The sequence below is a fragment of the Stegodyphus dumicola genome, chromosome 7, assembly GCF_044657685.1.
Source record: "Stegodyphus dumicola isolate Sdum_Otavi_A_Nest chromosome 7, ASM4465768v1".
Lineage (NCBI taxonomy): Eukaryota > Metazoa > Arthropoda > Arachnida > Araneae > Eresidae > Stegodyphus > Stegodyphus dumicola.
The window spans coordinates 178,844,374-178,871,446 of NC_140774.1; the positions used below are offsets into that span (position 1 = coordinate 178,844,374).

The 27,073-nt window shown below is 34.1% G+C and overlaps 1 long non-coding RNA gene across 1 annotated transcript; it reads left to right on the plus strand.

The window, feature by feature from the left end:
• Nucleotides 1-20,063: 20,063 nt before the first annotated feature.
• LOC146996585 (uncharacterized) lies at nt 20,064-25,917 on the plus strand. The gene is made up of 3 exons (XR_015042252.1): nt 20,064-20,183; nt 22,712-22,801; nt 25,785-25,917. It is a non-coding gene; the product is annotated as an uncharacterized LOC146996585 (long non-coding RNA).
• The last annotated feature ends 1,156 nt before the right edge of the window (nt 25,918-27,073 follow it).

A 27,073-nucleotide genomic window follows, 5' to 3' on the forward strand; every position in this document is an offset into this window, starting at 1 on the left:
AACCTCGGTCTGACAAGAACACGGGACTTGCCCAAGAGGCAGTGCCTTGTCAGGGAGCTAGATATGTCACCCTTTTGTCCGATGTTCGCAGCTAAATATCGTTAGTCAGTCTGGATCCTCTATACACACTTAAGGGCCGTTCCCACTGGGTTTATTGAGCTAACGGGGAATTAGCCGACCTATCTCCAAAAGCAGATTTTCTCATATAGCAAGCTGAAAAATCAGAACTACAGGCATAGCGGAGCTAGTCGGCACATGGACCAGTTCGTTCTGAAGGGCCGTTCAGACTGGGGTTTATCTGAGCTAACGAAGTCAATTCCATGTGTCGGCTAGCTTCGCTATGCGTGCAGTTTAGTTATTTTTCAACTCGCTGCGCTATGGGAAAAACTGGTTTTGGAGATCGGTCGGCTAAGTCAGTTGTCTCCGTTACATCAGATAAACCCTAGTCTGAATGGCTCTAAAATGCCATTCCCACTGGTTTTTATCTGAGCTAACAGAGTCAGTTCCCTCCGCTATGTCTTTAGTTCAGATTTTTCAATTTACTCCCCTATGGAAAACTCGTTTTGGAGATGGGTCGGCTACGTCAGTTGTGTCCGTTAGCTCAGATAAACCCCCGGTCCTTTAGAGTCTGAGGGAGTTTCGGGGAGCTGATAAGTTTTCACCGTCACAGTACCCCACATCAGTGTGTACTGTGTACTCTGGCAGTAGATTCTGGCCGATGTAATACCAGAAATTAAATTCGGCTTATGCCATCGAGTTACCACGACTAAGAGGGGTGGTATTCAGTAACAATACCACCCCACTTAGTCATGGTATTCAATGGTAGTGGTAACCTCTCTTCATCGTGGTATTCAATTCTTGTTATAAGATTGGTTGAATGCTTTTAGTTTTTTATTTCTCCCAGATTGTTAAACATTCAATGTTTAATTCTAGAAATCTACGGACCCCAGTTTACAAATCGCTGAGCTAAAACACAACGTTTCTTTCAAAATTGCTGGTTATACCATTTTATTCATTTTCCTTTAGCTCTCAGAGGAAGAGACTGGTGAGGACAAAGCATGGAAAGGTTTAGTACTTAGTCTTCACTTCACAACACTTTTAGATTATCGATTTTTCTATTGCTGTGGTACCCATTTTTCGGGGAGATAGTGAAGTCATTCGGCCGGTGTATTTGGGTAGTTGCGATGTAAAATGTTGTAATCTTATATGACCTGGATCAGATTTCTTGGTTAGAGTTGGAACTGTTGTTTGGAATCGTTTCCCAAAATGAAAATTGGCCGCATGCTTCACACCCTCCCCCAAATGTTTATTCTATATTAATCCTTCTAATAGAACTCTAGCTTTGAAAATATTCCAGGTGTATTTTTAATGCGTAACAAAGTTAATGTGATCCGAAAAAATACTAAAAGTTATTTAAAAAATCTTCTTTCAGTGCGGAAACTCTTAAGTGAAAACAAGTGCTTTTTACACAAGCCTAACTTGCATAGTTTTCCAGAAATAAGAACCTTTGGATATGACATTTGATTGCCCCCATCAAAGACAAAAATGTATAACAAGGGAGCCACAGTGCGTTTCGTGAGCAGCATGCGGCTCTTATAGGAATAAAATATAGATATGTAATATAGTTAACTAAAAGTATCCAAAAGGGAATACTTAATTTATTTCATTTCTTTTCACTAAATTATCAAAAGTTTCTTTCCATTTGAAACCTATGAAACTACTTTTTAAATGATGCAAATATGGAATTGTGGCTTTTGGAAAATCTAGTTGCTGCTCTCGAAATTTCCCGAATTCCAACATGTGGTTATTACAGACATGAAGTTCGGCCACTCCTGGTGTATAAGAAGTTGTACTATTTAGAAGCACCTGGAAGTAGTCCCCTCTACTCCGTCGCAGATAGCAAGAGTGAGATGTTATAATAAGCAGTGGGATGTTTATCAAATACATTCAAATTTTTTTTGTGTGTGAAAGACGTCAAAATGTCATCTTAAAATGCTGCTAATTGTTACAAGAAGGAGTATGAATTAAAAACGTTCCTTATTAACATGGCTCATTAGTAGTTAATCAATCATGCAAAACGCTCGAACTGTTGTTTATCATTAACTGGAGAATTGTATAAGAAAAACTGACTCGTATTTACGTTAATAAACTGAAAAATCGCTTATAGATATTCTGTTCTAGCTATACATAAGTTTCTTATCCTCACAACTTGATCAGTGACGAAAAGGTTTAAATAAGAACAAACAACCTTCACTCATATTCACTTTTCGATTTGCTTATTTTATTTATTTATTTATTTATTTTTTTACTTTCTCTTCTACTTTTAGATCACCCGGTAAATATTGCTGAATAATAATAATAAAAAAAAAAATAAAAACCGCAGATTGTTATGTTTCAGTACGACAGTAGCGCTACGCGTTTTTCACGAAAATAAGAATGACATGGGACTTTTTAGTCCAAAAGAGGCAATTTGCCCAGAAGGACTAATTGTATTTGTAATTTATAATTAAATGTAATATCTGTAATGCATAATTAAACAAATCCTGTCAAACAAGCTGAGGATTAACCGAATTTTTATACGTAACACTATGCAATTTAAATGCATATAATCAGAAATATATAAACATTGTTAAATTATCTATTGTTACGAATTTGGTATTTAAAAAGCTAATGTTAGTTCAATTATAAATTAAATGGTTTTATTTCTCGCGCAGTGCAGCGCGTGACGAATATTAAAAGAAAGCTAAGCCGAAAAAAATTAAAAATACAAGAGCGCGTGCGTTAAATAAATAAATATCTCTTTTTGATTTCGAGAAAGTGCTGGAAAATTCTAGCGCGTGATTTTAAAATCTTATAAAAGGAGGAAAACATCTCAGTTTGTAGTAGTTGTTTAGTTTGTTGTTGTTTAGAAAACTACTGTTGTTGATTGTAGCGAATTAGCGTTCTTTAGCTGTTTTGAATTACGTTCTATTGGACATTTGAGTAGTTAAAAGATAACTACTGTGAGATATTGTAATACTGCATGATAATTTGAGAAAATTTAAGCATTTTTGTTGTGATAATAATAAATTTTTGCTCATTTTTCATCGGACTTGTGCATTCATTTCATAACGAACCCGTACGCACGCAACACTATTAAAAATGAATTGCCAAAAATCGTAAAAATAAATTAAATATGCTACGATTAATCTTTTCTTTATCATCGAATCGTATCGAAATTCAAGACTAATATCATTAATCATTCAAGAGTAATAATCTGAAAAGTATGAATCACTTTTCAGATTGTTGATCATGTTTTTCGCATGTTTCTTTTGAAGTGTGGTCTTCTTTTCAATGCTGATTTAATTTACATAAGTTCTCCAAATTAAACTGCTTAAAACTACACGTGAATTATTAGTAATATTTTTCTGTTAATTATAACATGGTTTATTCTTGTTTCCTGTGTGATTTTTAACTGCTGTCGTATTTAACTGTGAACGTTGTGCCCAGCATTATCCCAGGTGGGAATCTAATGTATATGATACAGGCATTATATTAAGTATACTTTAACGCATTTCATTACAAAGAAAAATTTCTAATATTATTTTATCGTTTCGATCTTTAACATTGTTTCATCAAAACAGATGAATAGAATTATTTCTACTTTGATGTTAAAGTTCCTTTATGTAATAAACAATGTTATAAAAATATTTCATAGTTGTGTAATTTTATTCTGTATTAAAACAACATTATACGATTTTTTTAATCCTTTTAATAGAGACATTGTAAGAAATTATCATATTGACTCGTGTATGCTGTCGCAGTGCAAGTGGCTACGACCTCCATCTAACAGTTGGAAGATACATGACTCAAATCTAGTTGAAAGTGAAGTTAAGTTTTCATGTTTTCCTAGTCAGAATACCAAATGGATTTCTTCAGTGCACTTGAATTAAAGTTTGGTGGGTGGTGAATCACCATCACTTGAATGAAGTCAGTGAGTTTCGAGCATCTGCTAGGCTAGTAAGTCTGCTAGGCATGGCAAGAATTGTGGTTCGAATCTCGAATAGGATATAGTTGATTTTTCATGCTTTTTGCATTTAAAAACAATGGGACTGCACAATAATTTTATTTTGAATTTAGTTTTGTTTCAGATGTCCTTTATTTTAACCAATCTCCGAATAAATACCCTAAAAAATTCTGAAGTTCTGTTTTATTTCAAAAGGAAAGTATGGCTCTCTTTATGTTGGATGCGGCCAAAGCTTTGATCGGGTCTATAAAGCAATCATTTATAAGAAATCTGTGAAAATATGTAATATTCCGAAAAACAGAAATTCAGTCGTCCGAAGCTCTTAATTAAATCATAAAACAATATTTAATTTTGAAAAATAGTAATTTTAAACTAATTATTATTTAATAATAATAATTAGTCCAAAGGGACTTGAGTCCCGAAGGACTATTGCTTTCGTTTTGGCATTTTGCGTCGGACTCCTATAAATGTCGGTTCACTTTTCAAACTGTTGCCATAAAATGTTAGAGTCCTGCATTATATTTGAAGAAATTAAATAATGAAAATCTGCGTAAATGTATGTATATTTCTCACATTGTCATAAAATAACGGTACATAGAGTCATCGAATTTTGAATAACGTAATCCTCCAACGAATATGAGCATGTGGAAGACCAAATTTGAAATTTGGAATTTGTTTTATGATCGATTTCCTATTTTTTAAAACTTTGACGAATTTTTGATTAACAAACTCAAGGATTTCAAAGCGAGCAATGGCAACGTTGTGCAGAAAAACATTTTTTTTTTTTTTTTTTTTTTTTTTTTTTTTTTTTTTTTAACGAAGAAGGAAGAAAATCTGAAAGAAATCAAATTCTAAGGTCCAGAGGATTTGTACTCCAGCTAACACAACGTTTTTGTTAGCCCAGAAGAGCTATCAGTCTCAAAACGGGATTTTGCGTTGAATCACTATAAAAGTCTGAATTACTTTTCAGATTGTTGCCACCAAATATTATCATCCTATAATATATTTAAAAAAATTAAACAATGAAGAATTTGCATGAACGTATGCATGTTTTTCGCATTGTAAACGGGTACCTAGAGGCATCAAATTTTGAATAACGTAGTCCTCCACCCGAATACGGACACCTGGAGACTCTTTCCTGGAGAGGATTTTGAATTTCGAATCTGTTTTATTGTGCATTTCACATTTTGTAAAACTTTAACGAATTTTGATTAACAAACTCAGTGATTTAAAAGCGAGCAGCGGCAGCACTGTACGGGAAAAAATATTTTTATCTCCAGCCCGTGAGCAAATTCTAAAGATAAGCTGTTTTTAAATATTTTAGCCCAAAGGAGCATTAGCCCAAATGCTCTAAACGTACATATATATATATATATATAAACGACCATTTGGGTGTAATATAAAGTCTGAAAATTTTCAATTTTTTTTTCTTTTTAATATTAGTCATTGCTTTCTGCTTTTAAGCCTCATAAAACTCAACAGTAAAATCACAAAATGTTTAATAGCAGGATATGTTTAGAATTCTCGATACAGTGTTAAATGTTGCCACACATTTTTTGCCACAGAATGCGAAATGGATTTCTACAGTGCACTTGAATTAAAGTGTGGTGGGTGGTGAATCGCCATAATGTTTTTATTCGCTGTATTGTTTCTCTTAAATTAATGACAGGCGATAATATTTGATGGCAACATCCTTTCATTTGAAATGTGATGCGGATATAAAAGTAAGGATCGAGAATAAAAGCACCTGTGGTGCTAATAATCATTGATCACTTAGAGAACACGACATATCATGCCTATTAGTTAATCTAATTCAAGAGAATAATAATAAAAATGTTTGAAATTTTCCTTGAGCATTACCAGATTGTAAAACCAAGTAAGCAAAGCAATAGGTCGATAGATTTTCTTGATGCAGAACGGACAGAATCACTGGTTTTATAATCATTGGTATTCATCATTTGGTAACGAAAATGCAATCAGAATCAGAAAGCGCAATTGTCTACGAAGTGCAATGAAATAAAGTATGTTTGCTACCAATATAGCGAATTTCTGTCAGTTATAAATAAGTATTTGCGGTTCGGGGTATAGGAATTTGTTTGTATCAGCACAGACAGCTTAAAAATCAGCATCGTTAGCAGAAATAATAGTTGCTCTGAGCTCAGCGAATGGGCGAACACTTCTCATGAACAATGATAGAGAGAAACATGATGCTATTCGTAATCCGACTGATTTCATCAATTTAACCGTGAACATATTTAAATCTTCATTTCGTAGTAAATTTCTGCCTAAGGTAGCAGGGTATTCATAGTGATAAATTCATAAGCTCCTGAAAATTCTGAGTGCCAGAACTATAAATCAAAAACACTTCAAATAAATTAAGTAAACACTTAAAGGTGGTACAAGATTTTATTTTCAACTTTTCGAAACACTGAAAAAATTTTGCATTACTCAACGACTTCATCAATTATATTTGCTTCCTTGAGCGTTTTCGAGTTTCTCTCTTTCATTAGTAGAACATGAAAAAGAAAAACTTGAAGCAGGTATTATATTATTTTATCAAAGAAAATAATGTTATGTGTGTGGGGGGGGGGGAAGAAAAGCTGCCGCCAATTTATACAACATTAAACAATTATTCTGGATTCATCGTATAGTCCATTGCATATCAGAATAAGAAAATTATCCATTATAAACAATATACTTCTTAACAACGAATTTATACTTTTGAACACCAGCAGCATCATTAATAGACAATTAACTATTTGAACTTCGCTTTTAACGCAGTTATAAAGTATTTCTCCCGCCTTCTTAGCATGCCTTCGTGGTGTAATGGTCAGCATACTAGACGCGTTTTCGAGAGGTCCGTGGTTCGAGGCCGTAGCTCATTTTTCATCTCTTCTGCTTCTAAATAACCTAATGTCTCTACACAGTGATTTCATGGTTATGTATAATCAAAATGCTAATTTTTACCTCTGGGATGCTGCTAATAAGGCATTCAAATGGATTAAATGGTTTAGACGACAGTAAAGCACAACAGAACTCTCTTGCTGGGGAGAGATACCCTCGCGGAGGGATACTTTAAAGCAAAGTGCCTAATATACACTTTGCACATAGGGAAAACCACGAACATTCTCACTCGCTTAGGTCATTCTCTGGGGTTTGAACCCTGATCGAAATACTAGCGGTCAGCAAATTTACTATTCGACTGCTGGTAGACTTAATTGTGGAATCTAAATCTGATTGTGAAAGTACCATGTACAAGGGATACATTAACCTTCATTAAATTTCCCAATAATACAGCTGGATAAAAATAAATAAATTTGAAAGATTTCAGATTTTAAATTACGTCCAAAGTGGCTGGTTTTTTTTTTTTTTTTTTTTTTTTTTTTTTTTTTTTTTTTTTTGGGAACGTTTTGTGTGTTACCTTTATTTATTACATATCATGCTCTTTGCCCTTAAATTATAAACTTCAGTTCAACAGCAGTATCACAGAGTAATTTTGAAATGAGCATATCTTTAGAATTTCTGATACACAGTCTCGCGCACTGGAAATAAAACTTTTTTTTTTTTTTTCGTACAGTGTTGCCATTGCTCGCTTTGAAATCGTTGAGTTTGTTAATCAAAAATTCATTAAGTTTTACAAAATATGAAATCGATAATAACAAATTCCAAATTATGCTACCAGATGCCCATATTCGGTGAAAGATTACGTTATACAAAATTTGATGGCTCTAGGTAACTTTGTTTTATCACAATGCCAGAAACATACATACATTGATACATATTCTTCATTATTTAATTTCTTTAAATATAATACAGAGCCATAATATTTGGTGGCAACAGTTTGAAAAGTAAAACAACGCAGAAAGTGAATCAACACAAAATGCCAAAATGAAATTAATAGTCTTTCTGGACAAATTACCCCTTTGGAATAATAAATAAATTAATTATTTACATTACCCCCAAAGGGACTTTTTATAACCTCTTGTGTGTTATCTTTATTTATTAAATGTTCTTCGCAAACCGTAAAATTCAATTCATCAGCAATATCGCAAAATAATTCAAAAATAAGCATATCTGTAGAATTTCTGATACACAGTCTCACGCCCTAGAGATAAAACTTTTTTTTCGTACAGTGTTGCCACTGCTCGCTTTGAAATCGTTGAGTCTGTTAATCAAAAATTCATTAAGTATTACAAAATATGAAATCGATAATAAAACAAATTTCAAAATCCAAATTAGGGCTTCCAGATGCCCATATTCAGGTGCAAACGTACGTTATTCAAAATTTGATGGGTTTAGGTAGCGTTGTTTTACACAATGCGAGAAACATACATACATTTATGCAGATTCTTCATTATTTATTTCTTTAAATATGCCTAACAAAGGGCGGTAATATTTGGTGGCAACAATTTGAAAAATGAACCGACATTTAAGGTTTTCAACGCAAAATGTCAAAGCGAAATTAATAAGCTTTCTGGGCTAACGCCTATTAGGCTAAAAAAGGGAAAGAAAAAAAAATTGAATGCCTAGAACAGAAAATGAGAATTCTGAATGAATTCTTCTTTTTGACAAATATTCATCGAGACATGCAAAACCTAACTAAATCGAAAGAGTTTTTGTTCCTGGAAAGGGATTTAATGCCGTCGATCATTATGATTTCTTTTTCGTTCCCAAAGACAGACTTTCCACCCTCACCACCACCACGACAGTTCACGGTCGCACACGTGCAGGGTTACTGTGCTTTCCAACTGATCGTCGCAAACCGACATGTGCTGTATGCCACGAAATCGACGAAATTTAATTTTTACTTGATCCCACCCAGAAACCTTTATCAAAAATCTTATTGTTGTACTTCCCAAGATGTCATCAACATACTTTATTTTAAATACAGGCTGTACGAAATTGTCAACCCACTCCCCGCTTTATCTCCGAATGTGCAAATTAAAAGTCGCCTATTATCACTGCAAGAACAGTTGCTATTTCTGCCTCCGTTGTTACAAACAAGCAATAGAGGCTTCATTACAACTTCTGTTGTAAGACTCCTTTCCGGTGTAGTAATCCTTCTCAGTACTGATGAATTATGCAGAAACAAAATCTGTTAAGCCAAGTGTTTCGAAAGATCTGCGTGTCTGGGAACGTCAGAAATACTAATAATTTATTGCTGCATTCCAAAGGATTTTATTGTTATCTGGGCAAAGTGTGGATACCAGAGTTTAAAGGAAAGCTTTTATATTTTTTAATGACTAAAATTAGCTAACCTTGCGATGAGAAAAATTATTAGATTTTTCAAGCGATTCTATTACTAAATCACAATTTCTAGACATGTATCTCGGATTTGATTTACTCGCATTTATTTAGCGTCGATGTCTCACGACAGAAAAAATAGTGCAATAATGCTTTTGCTCTTCCTCTAAGAATAGGTGTTTTTTGCCATGATTAGTTGATGACTTTAGGCTCGGTGGCGCAGTGGCTAGCGCATAGCGCAGCAGCACCACAGGTCTGAGTTCGATCCCCGGGCTGAGCAAGGTCGACTCAGCCTTTCATCCCTTGATTTCCATCCCTTGGATCGATAAAATAAATACCAAGTTCGCTTGGGGACTAAACACTAGGGGGTCCTGCGATTAAGCTGCCCACTTGTTTAGGGCATATGCTCACGTACCCCGGGGCCCATGGTCAAGAAAGCAGATTTCGGGGCACTGCAGGCCTTGGCCCACTAGGGCTGTGGCGCAACTGAGTTTAGTTTAGTTGCAGACTTTTCATCTTGAATATGATTTTAATGTTAATCAATTGATTTTAGCACTAACAGAAGCACTGGAAAATAACTATTCCAGTATATATTCAGACTCAGCCTCTAGCCTCCAGGCAATCCAAGGCAAATGTAGTAAAAATCCACTCGTCAGGACCATACAAAACTCTTACTAAGAACACCTAAATACTATAGGCCTGAACTCCAGTGGGTACCTGCCCACACTGGAATACTGGGTAATGAAATTGCAGATGCAATAGCCTAAAGAGCAGCAACTGACCCCCACGTTCGCACACTTGACGTGCCTCTCCCGGGTTCGTTCTTAAAAGCTGAGCTCGAGAGAGAATTACTCAAACGTTGGCAACATCTGTGGGAGACAGAAACCACCGGCAGAAGAGTTTACAGATTTTTTCCAAAAGTCTACCGGCTTCTAAAATCTGGCTCGTCTCACTTCACTCAGTATCTGACAGGACATGGTCCCTTCATGACTTACCTGCATCGCTTCAGACGACGCGAAAACGAGCATTGCTCATGCGGGATGGTAGGAGATCCGGACCACTATCTGTTCGCTTGCAGAGAGACCGCTAAATATCATCTTAGGCAACCAGTAGCAAACCACATCCATGCATGGGCCGAAGCTACTTCAAAAAATCGCAATGCATTGAAACGCATACGCGATTGCATAAACATTGCACGCATAATCTCAGACAGGCTGGAGTAATTCTCAGCCACCATCCTCGTCACCAGCACAGCCCCTGTATGCTCTGTACCTGTAGCGAACTAATTTTATCTTAAGTTAGCTTATTCGGCTTTTCTTATTCCCTGTATATATTTATCTTCTTGAACTGTAAACCTTGAATTATGAACCTTGAACTATGTATTTTGCCTTATTTTATGTATTGTTTCCACTGTTTTGCCTTTTTTTTATTTTATGCATTGTTTTACTTTCTAGTATTTTACTTCTTATTACTTTTAGTATTTGTAACCACCTATCCATTACTCTGTAAATATGTAACTGGAATTGTTCTTCACGCCCGCAATGCACCCTTCTTCCATCATGCACTATCGTCTTCGTCCAGCATTTGTTTGCACTGCCCCCAGCAGTCGTCTTGAGCACAATATGTATTTATAAGTGTGTCTTTTGTTCAAGTTATTTCCGTCAGCGGGGCTACCTGGCCGATATGCTAATTACCCAGTGGACCGGCTGCCTCGCTGTCGGTGGAAAGAAAGAAAGCACTAACAGAAGCCAGTGGAATACCTCATTACACTTCCCCCCAATTTAGTGAGACTTAACGTAATATTCATTATACAGTAAACTCCCGAGTATCAGGGTAAGTTGGGAAATCGCAGTGGCTACGAAATGGCAAATTTTCGGGAGATGACTCTCTCTCCAAAGTGCTGTTCAGTACCTGCCGAACACATGTTGCGACGTGTGGAACAGCACCATCTTGCATCCATATAATGTCATTAACAATATTTCCCTGCTGCAGTTCTGGCATTACGTAATTCTGCAACACTGTTCTATACCGAGCAGTTGTGATGGAACATCTTTTCATACCTGTGGAAATGGCCTCTTCGAAGAAATACGGAACAAGAACGAATGTGCTTGCGATGCCGAAACGCATAGTTACCTTAGCTTCGTGTAAAAGGGCTGGTACCACATCGTGACGATTTTCCTCAGCCCAGTGAACGCGATTCTTGGAATTTAAGCTCCCAGTTCAGGAGATATGCGCCTCATCTGGCTATTAATATCAGGAGAGGATACCTGCTGTCTTCATCATATCTGTTGAGGGCAAAATTCGCTGTAGTTCGTCACCAGATTGCAGTATCTGGATGCGCTGAAAGCGATAAGAAAACATGCGTAGAATGGAGCGCAGAAGCTTGAGGACTGTGGTTTTCAGTGCATCAAAACTGCGAGCAACACTTCTTGCAATATGTAATTGACGTGCAGTAATCATATTATGCACTTCCGCAAGAACTTTAACAGTCCTCCTATGGTCGTCCGGATTATCAGACGTGTATTCAGTTTCTTCAAATTGTTTTACCGACGTGTTTACATACCACAGGCCTCATCTTATGATTTCGCCGATTTGCTCGTTCATATAAAACAGCTTTATCAACTCACCTTGTTGTTTCTCTGCAAACGCCATCTTGTTAGTACGTTCGAATACCTGATAGAAGTAAGAATTTTCCCACACTGCTCATTAAAAATTTTTTTTCACAAACAGTGCTTTCCACACAGTGTTCTGTGATTTGCGCTTGTACTTACTTACTTACCACCAGCTGAGTTGCTGTACCACCTGTTATATGACTGTCAGCATTTGTACTCAATTGGTGGAGCATTCTATTATCGCTTAGCCTAGCCAAAAATCTCTATAGTCTATTCCTGTGAATAATGCAGAAGCACTTGCTCTATGTGTTATAATTGGTCTTTACAATGGTCTTCTTTGCACATGTTTTACGCCAACAATTTTTGTCAGACCGTGTATCATTCCAAAGCCATTTATGGTGTTTTAATGTGCTAATCAATTTACGTAGGAAAAAAGTGGATGTTGACATTTTCGAAATGCTCTCACCGTAACCGTAATTGGGAGAGCTGTTTTGTTTTCAATCCTCACAATCTCGAAAGCGGACCTTCTAACAATATCTGAAATTTCATTTTTATTGGCTGAGTGGGATAGGCCACTGAGGGTTCATGTAACGGGGAAGTTTTTTTATGACCCCCCTGTGCTTTGCTTTAATGCTAAGAACTTATGCTGTTGTAGCCAAAAGTTTGGCTGTTTGAAGCTACATGAATTTAAGGCTATAGGCACATCACATTAAATACTATCTGGTGAATCTCAGAAAGGGGAAAAGTAAAAGGGGTAGGTAAAGAGGGTTATCGTGATCTCATAGTGAAAACTGGAAAATCCTAAACTCGATGAAAGGAAAAAAATTATATCCTGCGGAGTTGAACAGAATCAAGTGTAATCATACAGTGGATAAGTAAAATGAATAATACTAATAAAGCAGATGTAAAACTACGAGTGCAGAAATTCCAAATATATACAGTATACCCAAGAAATAAAATTATAAAGTAAAGATGCGAAGCAAAGCACTGAAATGAACAAAAATAAAGGCTTAGGTCACGAAATTGTGGGTCCTTCATTCTATAAGCAGTGAATGGACGAATCCTGTCATCTTCAAGGATGGCACTATATTGAAGTGAATCACTGAAATAGCCTATGGCGCAGTTCAATCCTAGTTTAAAGAACTAACAATTGAATTTATGCAAGTAGTCCGAAATATAGTCTATCTTCAGATCGTCGTGAATTAGAAAATCTATTCTTCTTAGGAAATGTGCATTTGTGTTTGTCTCAGGATCTTTATCCACAACCCTTATAGTTTAAGGATATCACTGGCAGAAGCAGCCGCTCACGCAGAGGATGCATAACACATAATGCGGATTAGAATCGTGTTGTAAATCTGTTTTTCTGAGAAAAATGAGTCCGGAGCCTTTACCCAGCTGAATTTGCAGGTGCCACATAGTTAATATGAGTACCCCAGGTGAGCCGATGATTGAGTTGAACTCCAGATAGTTGACTTTATCCACTCTTGGCACCTGCTGTCCAAAGAGGTACAATCGCTCTACAGTGACGTTGATGCGCTTTCGTCGAATCAGCAGTAGCTGAGACTTTCTAGTAGGAATAGCAAATTTCTACTTAGAGCATTAGTGTTCAGTTTCTAGTACAAAGTCCTGAAGCATGTCAATAGCGTTGTTTGGCTGAACTGATCTGACAGCTATCGCATTATCGTCTGCGTAGCATGTCAGCTTCATATTCCTATTAATGTATTCCCTGGGAAAATGCGCAGCGTAAAAGAGATATAGCATAGGTCAAAGACAGGAGCCTTGCGGAACACGTGTTAGTGAAATTGTTACAAAACTTATAAATTGCGATATCAGTGTCTTTTGTATCTCTCAGACTCACAAATCATTAATGCTTCTTTAAGAGATTATAATATAACCAGTCAGTGAAGTCTTATCTAATCATTATTTCCTATCTTGTTCATTTGCGGTTTTGCAGCTGAGGATGGTGGTTCGGTAAAACCGTCGAAACTAGTGCTGTGAAAATTTTGTAAATATAACGCTGATTTTTGTTGTTTGACTTCTGAATCAGTGAGTGAAGGTTTTGGTTTTTGGAATAGTAAGACTAACGACTCCCAGAAGTGGTCACAATCAATATGTGACCAAGAAGTGAGTAAAAATGAATTTTATGTGATTGCCTTTGAACTCGAGATCTTCAGTTTTCGAATCCTACGTCTTACCCACTGAACCACGATGTGCTCGTACTTTTGTGAACAAGAGCAATTCCTAAATATAGTATGTTCACCGAGAAAACAGACTTGACCTTGTCTGTTAGGTTGAGGAGTTCATTTTACTCCAGAGAAGAGCAGAGTTGAAAACGAGTGAACGCATCCAAAGTTGCAAATGAATGAATCCAAATTCCATTATTTGTCCGTTAGCCTCTGCTTATCCAAAATAGAGGCTCTCAGCTGGGGGGGATTTCATAGCTTAAGGAAGATGAACGTTTATTTTATTGTTAAGTATTTAGCTTCAGTTTATGAGTATAAAAACTACTTTAGTTTCTTTAGCTCGAGTTTATTCATATTTTAGTATTTATCAACATTATCTATACTTTATGTTGTTTGATTTATAAAACACGTTAAAACATAATACAGACCTAAAGAAAAAAAATTAAGATTTCACCCTGAACATGCTTGCTTTCTACGCTTTGGTTTAGCTGGACTGCAATCTGTCTGATCCTTCTATTTTACTACAAATTTATTTACAATGTAAACTTCTTTGAATAAGCACAATCAATGTGCCGATTTAATTATGGCCACAACACGTTTACTGAAATAAAAGTTGAATTAAATATACCTTGCCTGCCAAATTTCTTATTCATTGTGGATCGGCGTTTCAGCATTTTACGACATCAAAATTCCTGCTGGTCAATACTTCTGAGTTTTTTATCATATATATATATACATACATATAATTTTCATTCTCTTTGTTTAATTTTGCTTATTAGGAATGCAAATATATATTTTCGCATTCGTTTGCAAGCTTTCACTTTCCCTTATATATAGGTAGGATTGAATTTGTGTTGTTTTCAAATTAAAAAAATTCCCATATAGAGAACACATATACAGTCAGTAATTCTAGATAGGTCCTGCGATTATTCTGGTATTACTTTATAGGGAAAATATCAACCCTGGGAAACCAGAATCGATGTGTATTCAACCGTTTAATTTCTCATCTATAATACCCTGCACGTTTCATTGAATTTTTATTTTTATCCTCCATTATAAATTCTAATTTATTCTTAAAATAATTACACTATCAAGATTCGCGATAAGGAGACACGTAAGCTACTTTCAGATCTTATGTGTAATCTCCAAACATTAGTGAAGCATTGTTGAATAAGGCATTATTGCGTTTAGAAAAAAATATTCAACTATTAAAAAAAAAAAAAAGAGTCTGAAAGGGTTCAGATTTTAATGTTCGCCCAAAAGAGCTGTTTTAAAGCTTAATATGGTTTATCAGCAGAGATTATCAACATTGATGGCCGAGGTAGAACAGCGAAACAATTTATTGGTTACTAGATGAATATACATTTAGACGAAGGTAGAAACACATATTTCGGTGTATTTGATAAGTGAAAAAATAGGCAGCGTAATTCTATAAAAATATTTGTTTTAAATTAGCTATATTATGCATTAAGTGCATTTTTATTTTTAACTGAATCAGATTCAAAATTAAAAAAATAATAGTCTTAAGAATTGCATATACTGCTCTTAAAAAGCTTAGTTTGTTCATTAATAGTAGACAGATTAAATTTGAAAAATACATATCTTACATTTTACCGAATGGCAACAGATTCGATTAAAACTATAACAACGTAAAATCACGTTTCGAAACTAATAGCCTTTTGGGGCTAATAGAGTTTTTATAAATTAAATTTGTGACTAAAATGTTGAACTGATGGTCGTACTTTTCGGTTTTCGTGATTTTAAATATGGAAAAGAAAATGGCAACTTTGAATTCCAAGATTTGCCTTATATAAAAGATATTGAAGGCAGTTTTCTAGAAATAACATAGTTAATAAAAATTTATTAAATATTTTGTGATACTTAGCTTAAAATTTTTATCAGCTTATTTATTACTCATAAAGTAAATATTTTCTTAAATCTAATCACGATGTTGGATAACAGCAGTACAAAAGGCAATTTCTTCCGCTATTGCGATCTACGTATATTTTAAACCATCTTGCATCTAGAGACCGTTCATGTAATTATCTTTTTAAGTTTAAGAAATAAATTGGGCTTCAATGGGAAAAAATACTCATGAAATAGTTAACTTAAAACCTTCACATGAGTTGTGGAAAAGAAATTATTTATATAGTGTTTTGACATCTAGAAACTAATCTATTGTTTCTACATGAAATCTATTCTTTTAACTTTTCTTAAAAATGTAGTTTTCTATTGCATTGCAAATGCTTTTAGCCCAAAGGCGAATTTACCAAGAAGGGATATTAATTTCATTTTGGCATTTTGCGTTGGTTCACTATAAGCGGCGCACCCTTTTTAAATTCTTGAGCAAAATGGGCAATATATCAATTATGTGTATGTATTTATGTATGTTCCTCGCATTGTGGAAAAACGGAGGCACCCAGACCACCAAACTTAGAAAACACCAGGCAGTCCTCATGTGCACCACGAAGGCCAGGTTTTGAATTCCGAACTTAAAAATAAAAATATTTTGTATTTGGTGCGAATTTAATTTGATTAAAAATTCAGAAATAAAAGTAGTATATAACTGAAGTATAAAAGCATTCTGTTGCTACTCCTCGGAGCGTATGATATTTATTTCTCGAATTTTATAAGCAAACTCAGCGATTTAACAGAAATATGTTCCCACTACCCGAATTAAATATATATTTACCTTCCTCGTGGCAATGCACAGTCGTTCAGCAAAACATATTTAATTTTTCATTCTAATTTATTCTGTTATTAATTAATAAACTAAGTGATTTAAAGGCAATAAATTAAGATTCATTTCAATTATTATTAATTACCCTTTGAAATTACATTACCTAAAAACTAAACTCAGTGGCATAACAGCCCTAATGGGCCAAGGCCTGCAGTGCCCGAAATCTGCTTTCTCCACCGTGGGCCCCGGGGTTGCGTATGCATATGCCCTGAACAAGTGGTCAGATTGTCGCGGGATCTCCAGTGTTTAGTCCCCAAGCGAACTTGGTACTCATTTTATCGGTCGGTACAAGTGATGAAAATCAAGGGATGAAAGGTTAAGTCGACCTTGCCCAGCCCGGGAATCGAGCCCCGGACCTGGGGGGGGGGCTGTTGCTCGATGCGCTAGCCACTGTGCCACTGGGCCTCAAATTACAATACCTAGATTCATTACCTATTCAATTACATTACCTAGATTCAAGAAATTCAGTACATGAATTATGTATGTATTTTCTTTCTTATGAGAACTACACTCTTTTGGGGGGAAAAAAAAAAAAAAAACTCGAAGAACCATGAAGGAAGTGGTTGTTTTTGATGAAATTGAATATGTGTATAGCTCCTACACAGATAATAAAATGATTTAAAAGTCAAGGTCATAGTACCTGTTCACGGCTCACAATCACCCAGACACGAACACGGTAGTAATCTGCTTCAACAATGAAGCCGGGTTCATCGCTGAACACTATACGATGCCAGTCTGATGGAAGCCATGATGATCGGCTGCTACACCACTCCAAACGACTCCGCCGATGTTGTGGGGTCAAAGACAAACGTTTTAAAGGCCTCTGTGAGCATAACCCCACCTCAGACAAGCGCCATGAGATGGTGGACGGTATCGCGAGAGGTACAGCCGTGGCTGTTATTGGGTTGAATAGTCGACAATGATACCATTGGTGCGGTTCGGGTCTGGCGAACAATCATCCTATCTTGCCTCGCATTTGTGCTCCTTGGCCTTCCAGAGCCTTCATTTGGTCGGCAATTTCCTTGTAGCAACCATTGCTGCCAATATCTTTGCACAGCAGTGCCTGTACGCTGCAGGTGGCGACCTATTGCTCCCAATGACCACCCAGCTTCACGCATCCAATTAATGCGACCACGTTCGAAGTCGTTTAGTTGTCTGTAAGGTCTTCGATATCGTCGCAGTGGTATGTTTAGGTGCTTCTTTACGGAATTACAATAACAGCAACAAAAAAAGATAAATTTTCCGCCTCTGTAACTGCTTTTACACTGTGCAAATTGCGCACTAGAAGTGCGTGCTATGATAGAAATTCCTGTTCATTTGCCTTGAAACTTTGATCATTTGCATGTTCGATCAAGATGTTTTTGCATACAAAATTCCGTCACGATCGCAAAAGTCCTTCTTGGTGCTTCGATGTTTTGCAAAAGTGTGCCTTTTAGGTGCTAGCCCCCATAGCACAAAACATCCTCAGGATGTCCTATTTAAGTCGCAATATCCCGGGACATACTTAGGATGTCCTAAGGAGGTTGATTCTCAGATGTCCTGAGGAGGTCGTAATTTAACATCCTGAGGATGTCTTATTTAAGTCGCTATGTCCCGGGATATTACAGGATGTCCTGAAGATGTTGATTCTCAGATGTCCTGAGGAGTTCACCAATTTCACATCCTGAGGACATTCATTCTGCATTGTCCGGAGGACTTTCGTTGTCAAACATTTTGAGGATATTTGTTCTCAAATTTACCAGTTTTAATTTTTTGACATTGCACATCTGAAACTTGCACATTATTTTATTTTCCATATGTATTTTACTAAGTTGTTTCTAAATGCTGTACATTAAAAATATTGATATGATTGATGATTTATTCTTGTTATTTTGTTATTAATTTTAACTGCTATTTTTTCTGACGTTTTTAAAAATTTATTTAGTTATGGAAAAGATTTTTTTCAATGGATTAGCATTTTCTAGAATATTTGCAAAATTCTAAATAACATATTTTTTTTATAAAAAATGTATAAATTACATGTATAATTACTTACAGATTACAAACCCTACTACAAATATAGGTAAAATTAGATATATATATATATTTAATTACGGAAACGATTTTTTTTTTAAATTTGGGTATAGGAACATTAGGTATTTTTTTGGAAGCAGGAAACATGAAAAATTAGCAACTGCCTTCGCCGGGAATCGAAGGACGGACCTCTGGAATACCGGCCCAGTGTGCAGAACCACTACACCACGAAGACACGCTAGGTGTGGTGGTGGTGTATTTAATTATGGCAAAGCACACTAGGGCTATCTGCCTAAGGCGAGGGATGTCTTCGTGGAAGACTTTCTAAGGGAAAGTGGCTCGTATACACGTTACACGTGGGGAAAACCACGAAAACACCCATGCAGCCAGCCCGTTCGCGGGATTCGAACCTCGGATCGCACTACCAGGGTTCAGCGACTTTACCGCTCGGCCGCTGGTGGGCCGAAGACACGCTAGGAAAGCGGGAGAAATACCTTATATTACTTCTCTTTTTAAAGGCCGACTTTTTTTTAAGGGGATCCAATCACTAAATCCTGGGTGTGGATATACCTCATCCAACACCTTTTTAGTTCGGGCGCCACTGTAGAGACATTAGAATTTTTTTGGGAAGCCGTAGAGATGAAAAATTAGCAACCGCCTTCGCCGTGAATCGAACCACGGACCTCTGAAATACCGGCCCAGCGTGCAGAACTATTACACCACGAAGGCCCGCTAGGAAAGCGGGAGAAATACCTCATAAGGAAAATTTTTTCCCTCTAATTACAGGACAGAAAATGTTTTTCAATCGCGCGATCTGTTATTGATATTGAATTACAGTCGTGCGATAATTTCGCAGTAAAGATACATCTCTGATGACTATCCAAGATTCTAGAAACTTTGGTCTTATATAGAGATGGTCGTCTTATAGAAATAATACTTAATATCAATATTTATTTATAATCTCAGAACTATTGGTCACTTTCAGAAGTGGTCGTTTGAGAGGCGATATTCTATATATTTATTTACTGATACTCTCAGATTCCAAAATTTGTTTATATTCTCAGAAACATTGGATGGAAGGTGGTCGTCCCATACATGCAAAAATTTACATTTCATTAAAAATGAATTCGGCGTTATTTAACTATTTCCCTATTAATTAATTAATTAGATAAAGAAAAAATTAGGAGATAGTACTGTTTATTACGGAATAATGTAGGAAGTTCTACAGAACTATATTCTTTCGCGTCATTTCACATTGTATCCGGCAAACTACTAGTTCCTCGAAATCTTCCGCAAATCCGTAAACATCTGTCTGATTTGAAACGAAATCCAAAATGGCTGCGCCATGAGGTTAACTTGTATGGATATTTTTTGTTGCATGAAAGGTAAGTTCAATTGCAATACTTGTATGTTTACTTTTTTTGCTTTTCGAATTTATGTTATTTATGTCATTTTGACAGTCAAATGTTTCACAGCTTTATGAATTGTTACCATTCTGTCGTGAATTACGTGTATCTCAATGGCTGGCTGTCTTTTCAAATATCTAATTTGCCCTGCTATCCAAATGTTTATGACTGAATTTTTTTTAGTCTAGTTTATGCATTCAGTTTCAAAATAATATGTGTGATCAGATTGCTTATTATTTTATTGCAGCAATAAATTTATGTTAAATAATTTGAACAATTGTATAAAAATAAGAGTTTGCATTGTTTTGTCCAAAATATGTATGGTTGAAACATTATCTTAATCTAGTTTGTAATTCAAGTTTTTTTGGGGGTACTGTTCTGTTATTGGGACCAGAATCAAAAATGTATGAACCTGTGTTCGTAAGTATGTGCATAGATGTGTATATGTAGACACACAAACATACAAGCATACATAAATACATTTCTGAACCCGGTCCTGATAACAGAACAGTACCTTTTTTTAATCTTTTTTGAATATTTTATAAAAGGATTAAGCATTTTTCAAACTGCATATCATTTTAAGATTCGACTTGCAGGAAGACAAAATATGATCATTCAATCAAATGCTTTTATCATTTTCTCATAAATATTGTTTGCATTTTTATTGTATTTTAGATACTTTAGTTATGTAAAGTGAACATGAGAATATTAGGAAAGCTGAAGAATATGAATAGCTACCATAATACATGTATTTTTTCATCGAGCCCATTGTTTTAGAAACCAATGCACCATTATTATATGCTGGCTTATTTTATAGTTATATGCAGTTTAATTTTATGTTCATGTTACTGTAGTATTGTCATTATAGTAAAAGTATTGATAATTTTTGTTGAATCTTGCAAGTTGCCTAACATTCAGAATTATTACTACCGAATTTTACTGATAGGTTTTTTCGAGTTGACATAATCTGTCTGATAAATAAAATAAACTGGTGTTTAAATTATATGCATTTCTCTTAATGTTTCATTGAAATTGAGATGGAAATATAAATGCTATCCAGAAAAGTGAATTCTTTTTGCCTGAAATAACAAATTGTGCTAAATGATTAATGTTTATATCATTTTAGAAATGTCAATATTAAAGTTTCTCCTCCTTCTCTTCTTTGATTTTGAAATAATTTATAATAAAATAATATATGCATAAGTGTAATTAATGTAAAGTGTCATTCAATAATATAATTTATTTTTACTGATATTTTTATATTTCTTATCTGGGTTTTCTTTTGGTGTTAGAAGGAGGAAAAGACTGTAATGTTTTAATTAAGGAAACAATTAAAACATTACAGTTTTTTAAATAACACAGTTACAGTAATGTTTATTGAAGCAATCAGTACTGTGTGATTGCCAGTGATTGAATAATGTTAAAATGCATTGTTCATAAGGAAATCTTTGTGTTATAGATTTTATTTTGACACAAGCTGAAATTTGAATTATTAGGAAGCACTTTGAAAACCCGAATTATTTCCTGAATCATTAATCAGGCCAATATATAACATACAAATTTTCATACAAAATTATTTCTTTGAGCATATTATAAAGAGCCCATTTAATTTTATTATTTGTACAAATTTTAGACAAAAGTAGCATGTAACAGTTAAAGATTTATTGAAGCCTACTTGTTACTTGTGGTAACAAAGAAGTGTGAAAGATATTGCCACATTAGCGAACATGACGATCATTGATGCTTAGTTTAGAAATTTAATAATATATTGAGAAATGCTGGGAACTTTCAGAAGTAGACATTTTGGAAATGATGGGCTTGATAAGAAATTTGCATGGTTTTATTATTTATTCTTTAGTTAAGAATGGATTTTAGATGTTCATGTGAAAGAATTCTCTTTAATTATATGTGAAAGAATTGTTAAAGTTTGGCATTTAAAAAAAATGAATTAATAATATGCAATTATCTTTTTATTATACATATATTACTATATATTTCTAATGCGCTATGTAAATGTCAGTGCTAAACAATTGAGAAACTATTTTCGGGGCAATCTTTTCTTATACATGAAAAATTCTGATACTTTCTTATCATCTGCCCTCACAGCTTCAACTTATGCTAAAACAGCAAGAGTATGCACACAATAATAGCAAACTATGAATATGCATACCACACACATGTATTTACATGCTTTATATTTAATCTTTATTTCTGAATAGTATTCCATTGGATGAAAAATATGTGAATATTGACCCAATATATATATTTTTGTGTGTGTGCATCCTAAAATTTCTTGTTTCTTATAAAGTGCTTATTTGAATTACTACTTGTGAACAGAGCAGTAGATATGAACCGTAAACTAACCATTTTGCCAATTTTCACAGCTTTGCAGATAGTCAGAAAGCATCAAAATTTGTAATAATGTTAAGTTTAAATGATGTTCTATACTTTTGTGTTAATTTTTCTATTCTATTAATTCTATTTCTGTGTTATCAAACTTTCTGCAGGAATTTCAACTGCTTAAGATGTTATTACCATGTGGAGAAGAATTTGGTTTTCAAGCTAGAAAAAATTGCAGCTGAAGGATTTTGTAGAAGGTCAGTCAAACTGGTTTTAGTTAATTATAATTTAATTTTGGGTGAAGAATTCTCAAATTTATTTATCATAAGTGTCTAAAGGTCTTCTAAATTAAATTCTGCTTGTTTTTGAAATTTTTCATGACATTCATTCTTTGATTACTATTATTTTTTTTTTTTTTAATTTACTAACTTATGTCCAGGCACATAATGTTGCATTTAATGCCATACCTTAAATATTGTAAAATGTTAAAATAATACATTTCACTTAAAAATGTGGTTGTGACAGTAAATTTTCTGTTACATTTAATCATATCTATAAACATTGGTATACATCATTTTTCAATAATCTGTATATTATTTTGTGCATTTCTTTTACATCCAAGATCTGGCATATGACTTGCTTTTCAAACTGATAACATGGTGTAATAATGTAATCTAATGGTTAAAGTTTACTATGGAACGGGCCAAATTTAATAAATTATTCTTTGATAGAAATTTATTCATGTGTTCAGTGTGTCTCATCTCTTTAAATTGCTAAAGTAAATTTTATGTACTTGCATTTAGGAATTTTGACTGTATCAGAGTAATTTTCAGTTATTATAACATGCAAAGGAAAAAATTCATTCATAGCTCCGTATTTAAAATTAGTTAATTAAAGTCCTTAATAAAGAGGGACGTTTTGTTGTTTTTAATGTCGATAGAGTTTAATTCAAAAATATGCCACATTAAGGGTTACTTTTTAACCTAATTTAAAATTTTCATTACTTTAACATGCCCAATAATTGTTATTTTAACTCTGATATTGTAATAATATCAAAATTCCTTACTTTTTGATAGGTAATCCAAATGTAAAACAAGAAAAGAAAAAATTAAAATCTAGAAGTATATTTATTTCATACCTCTAACAAATAAAAACAACGCAAGCACTTTTTACTGTCTATCTGCATAGTGTGGCATGTCTCGTAAGACTGAGATTTGTATGGTCAAATCCATGTTTCAGTTAAAGGAAAATGCATGCACAGTCTTCTGATTTTCCCTTCGATTAAGGATTCTGTATATACTAGCATAAGAAATATATTAGTTAATGCAGTGTTATACATCAATATTTATAGGCAATTATTGTGGCTATGTTTATTATAATTTTGTTCACTGTAATGGCTGGAGTGCCTAAACCATCATGCTGTGTAAACAAAACTCAAATCTTCATCTCTGCATACTGCTCCACTAGTGTTTAAACCACTGAAATGGTGATTATGGTAGAACATCTTTGGTAAAAATTTACTCTACTGTAACCCTTGGCGAATCGTTTCTTTTTTTTTATATCAAGATCGGCACCTGAGAGGATCGGCACCAATTTCAAGTGGCCGCTACACAAAACCAAAATAAGAAGTCAAAGACATACACAAACTCTGTGTCCATGTACACATCGACCTATTAAAACGAACTGGGCATTGTGCACTGCCTTAACTTTGTCCATGTACACATTGATCTATTTTCACTTTAAGAAAATCAGAAAGTTAAAAATATCATAGTTACCAGAAAAAATTCACCACTGTCTTAACATACAGACAACCAAAAATACACAAACAGAGAGGGATAAGTTACCAAAAATACATATTTCCTAACATAAAAACATTAAACAACAAATCTTCTAACAAAAATTAACACACAGAGACAAAAAAATAAATGAAACGTCATTTTTTTCACGTACCTTTTTTTTCACATGCATATGTTTAGGCTTCCCACCACCATCCTCCAGGTAAGCAATTCAATTCAATTTTTCGTCTCTTAGTCACCTCAGACATACTCAAACGATGGTACCCACACCAAAATAATAAATAGCATGTTCAAAATACAAGACCATACCACTTCCGTGCAACCAAACACAGCAATTGAAAAGAATGGTAAGAATCAAAAACCTGGGACCGTACAAAAGGTTTACTATTAAAAAAAGTAGCTCAAAACTAAATTTATCACAACACGTTGGCAATATTTGAAATAACTCCTTTTTATTGACAAAAAAAAAGTTTTTTTTTTTTTTTCCTAAAGGCTACTTTCGCCAACATTATCAACATTAGGGTTACTGAAAAACTTATTTGACGCAATGGGCTTCCACATTTCACAAACAACCACTTTGCGATTTTTTTCAGACAGAAACCAAGGTGTACCATACAGTAAAGATTAGCCACATCTTCATTTACTACTGTTACAAGTACTTCTTTGGTAAATTTCTGCGGTTAAATTCAAAAGTTTAAAATTGCATTAACATGATCAGATTCAGAGTCATAGCTAGGGTTTTCAGCGCTCAGGGACAACTGAAGATTTCGCGCCCCCTACTGCTTGCCAAGGATGGAAAACATTTAATTCTAAAATGTTCTAACATCAGTTTGGCGCCCCTTGGATTCTGCACCTGGGGACAGATGCCCCTCCTTCCCCCTCTAGCTACGCCCCTGATCAGATTTTATTTTCTGCACGTAGCTAACAATTACATATGTGTTGTCAGATAAATGTTACCAGATGCAGTTAATCATTTTTTACTTGCCAATCTCATGAGACAAGTTTTTTTTGCTCCTGCAAGACTTTACTTTGTGTTGCAAAATAAATTCATTCTCACTCTTTTTGGACTTGCCTACACATTAAATTTAAAATAGTTTTATGAATAGGTAAGATGTGATTATCATAATTTTGTTTCTCTCTTTATCTTGGCAACTTTATATGTTGATTCAGTATCCAGGTTACCTACCAGTGGCTGATTGATAAAACTGCTCATATGTTCAGCTGGTGGTTTGAGTTTATTTTCTGACATAAAAAATTTTAAAAGGCATTCCCCATGTTTATTTTACTATAATCGAAAAATCAAATAATTGCTACTCTGTTTATAGGTATTAAATGTTAAAATATTTTAAATGCTTCCTTTAATTTGCATTGTAATAGTCATTTGTTTAAATTTAATTATGAATTATATTCACATATAGTAATTGTGAGTGTTTTTTTATTTTAGGTGCTGTGAAAGGCAATGACAGAGATCCAATTTATCAAGAGTTCTTATATACATAAGAATACATGGATATAAGATTGTTTTTCATGAATTCAAATAAAATGTGATAAATTGGATTAATAAAAACTATTTTGAATTTTGAAAAGTGTTTTTCCTCTGTTAATCATAATATAGTGCCATAAATTTCTGAATGTGTTAATTTTTCATCCAAATAAATAGCTTTACAAAAATTTGTCATATTAATAGATATTGCATAATTTAGCATTATTATAAATATTAATTATAGCAGATTTAGCTGAACTACCTTTTTAGTCTCTCTGCAGATGAAGTCACAAAGGTAAGTGGTTAGATATTTTTCTGTATTCCCCATTAAATAATTTTATCTGGTAAATTACCATTACTTATATACTAAAGGTGAAAGAATAAGCTTTCCTTAAAGATACAAAAATTTGCAGATATTTCAAAAAATTGGTATACATAAAAAAGTTCTTAAATTGCCACATATGTGAAACTGAAAATGTTATATATGAAATAGTTCAGAAATATAAATATTTTCACTATTTTTTAACTATAATTCACTGCATTTGTTATATATAATCACAATTTAAGGTAGCAGTGCTTTTCTCACTGTGATTTCTCATGTATTTTGATTCATAAATACACGTACATAAATCCACGTATTTTGATTTCTCTTTTGAGACCGAATAAAAAATGAACTAAACATTCTCGTTGACATTGAGAGTTGAGTAAAAGCTGACCTCAAAATAAAATGAATTAATAAATTTATGGAAAATTTTACATAGCATATATTGAGCAGAAAGAGTAAACTTAATATACTTAATGGAATTAATAATTGGTAGAGTTGATTGCAGAATAAAATGCCTTAATTGCATGGTAAACAGTAGATCTTTTGAAGTTTTTCTATGTTGCGTAAAATGCAGATTTAAATTTTTGATATTGATTGTCATATAAATGGCAATTACTGTTTTATTTTGCTCTGAAATGAATGGTTAGTAATAAAATTCTGGATGAGACAATCTTTAACATGCGCTAGAATTTACAAAGTTTAATTTGGTGCTGATTTCAACAGGTAAATTTCATTTTACTGAATTTTGCGTAAAATAATATGAATGAACCATTGCAAATTATTTTCAGAACTTTTTTTTTTTTTTTTAATCTAAAAGGGCTATTAGTTTTGAAATGTGACTTCATATCGTCAGTCGTAAACTTGTTTCGCTTTTCATTCAAGTCTTGCCATTTGGCAAAATTTAACATATTTATCTTTAAAATCT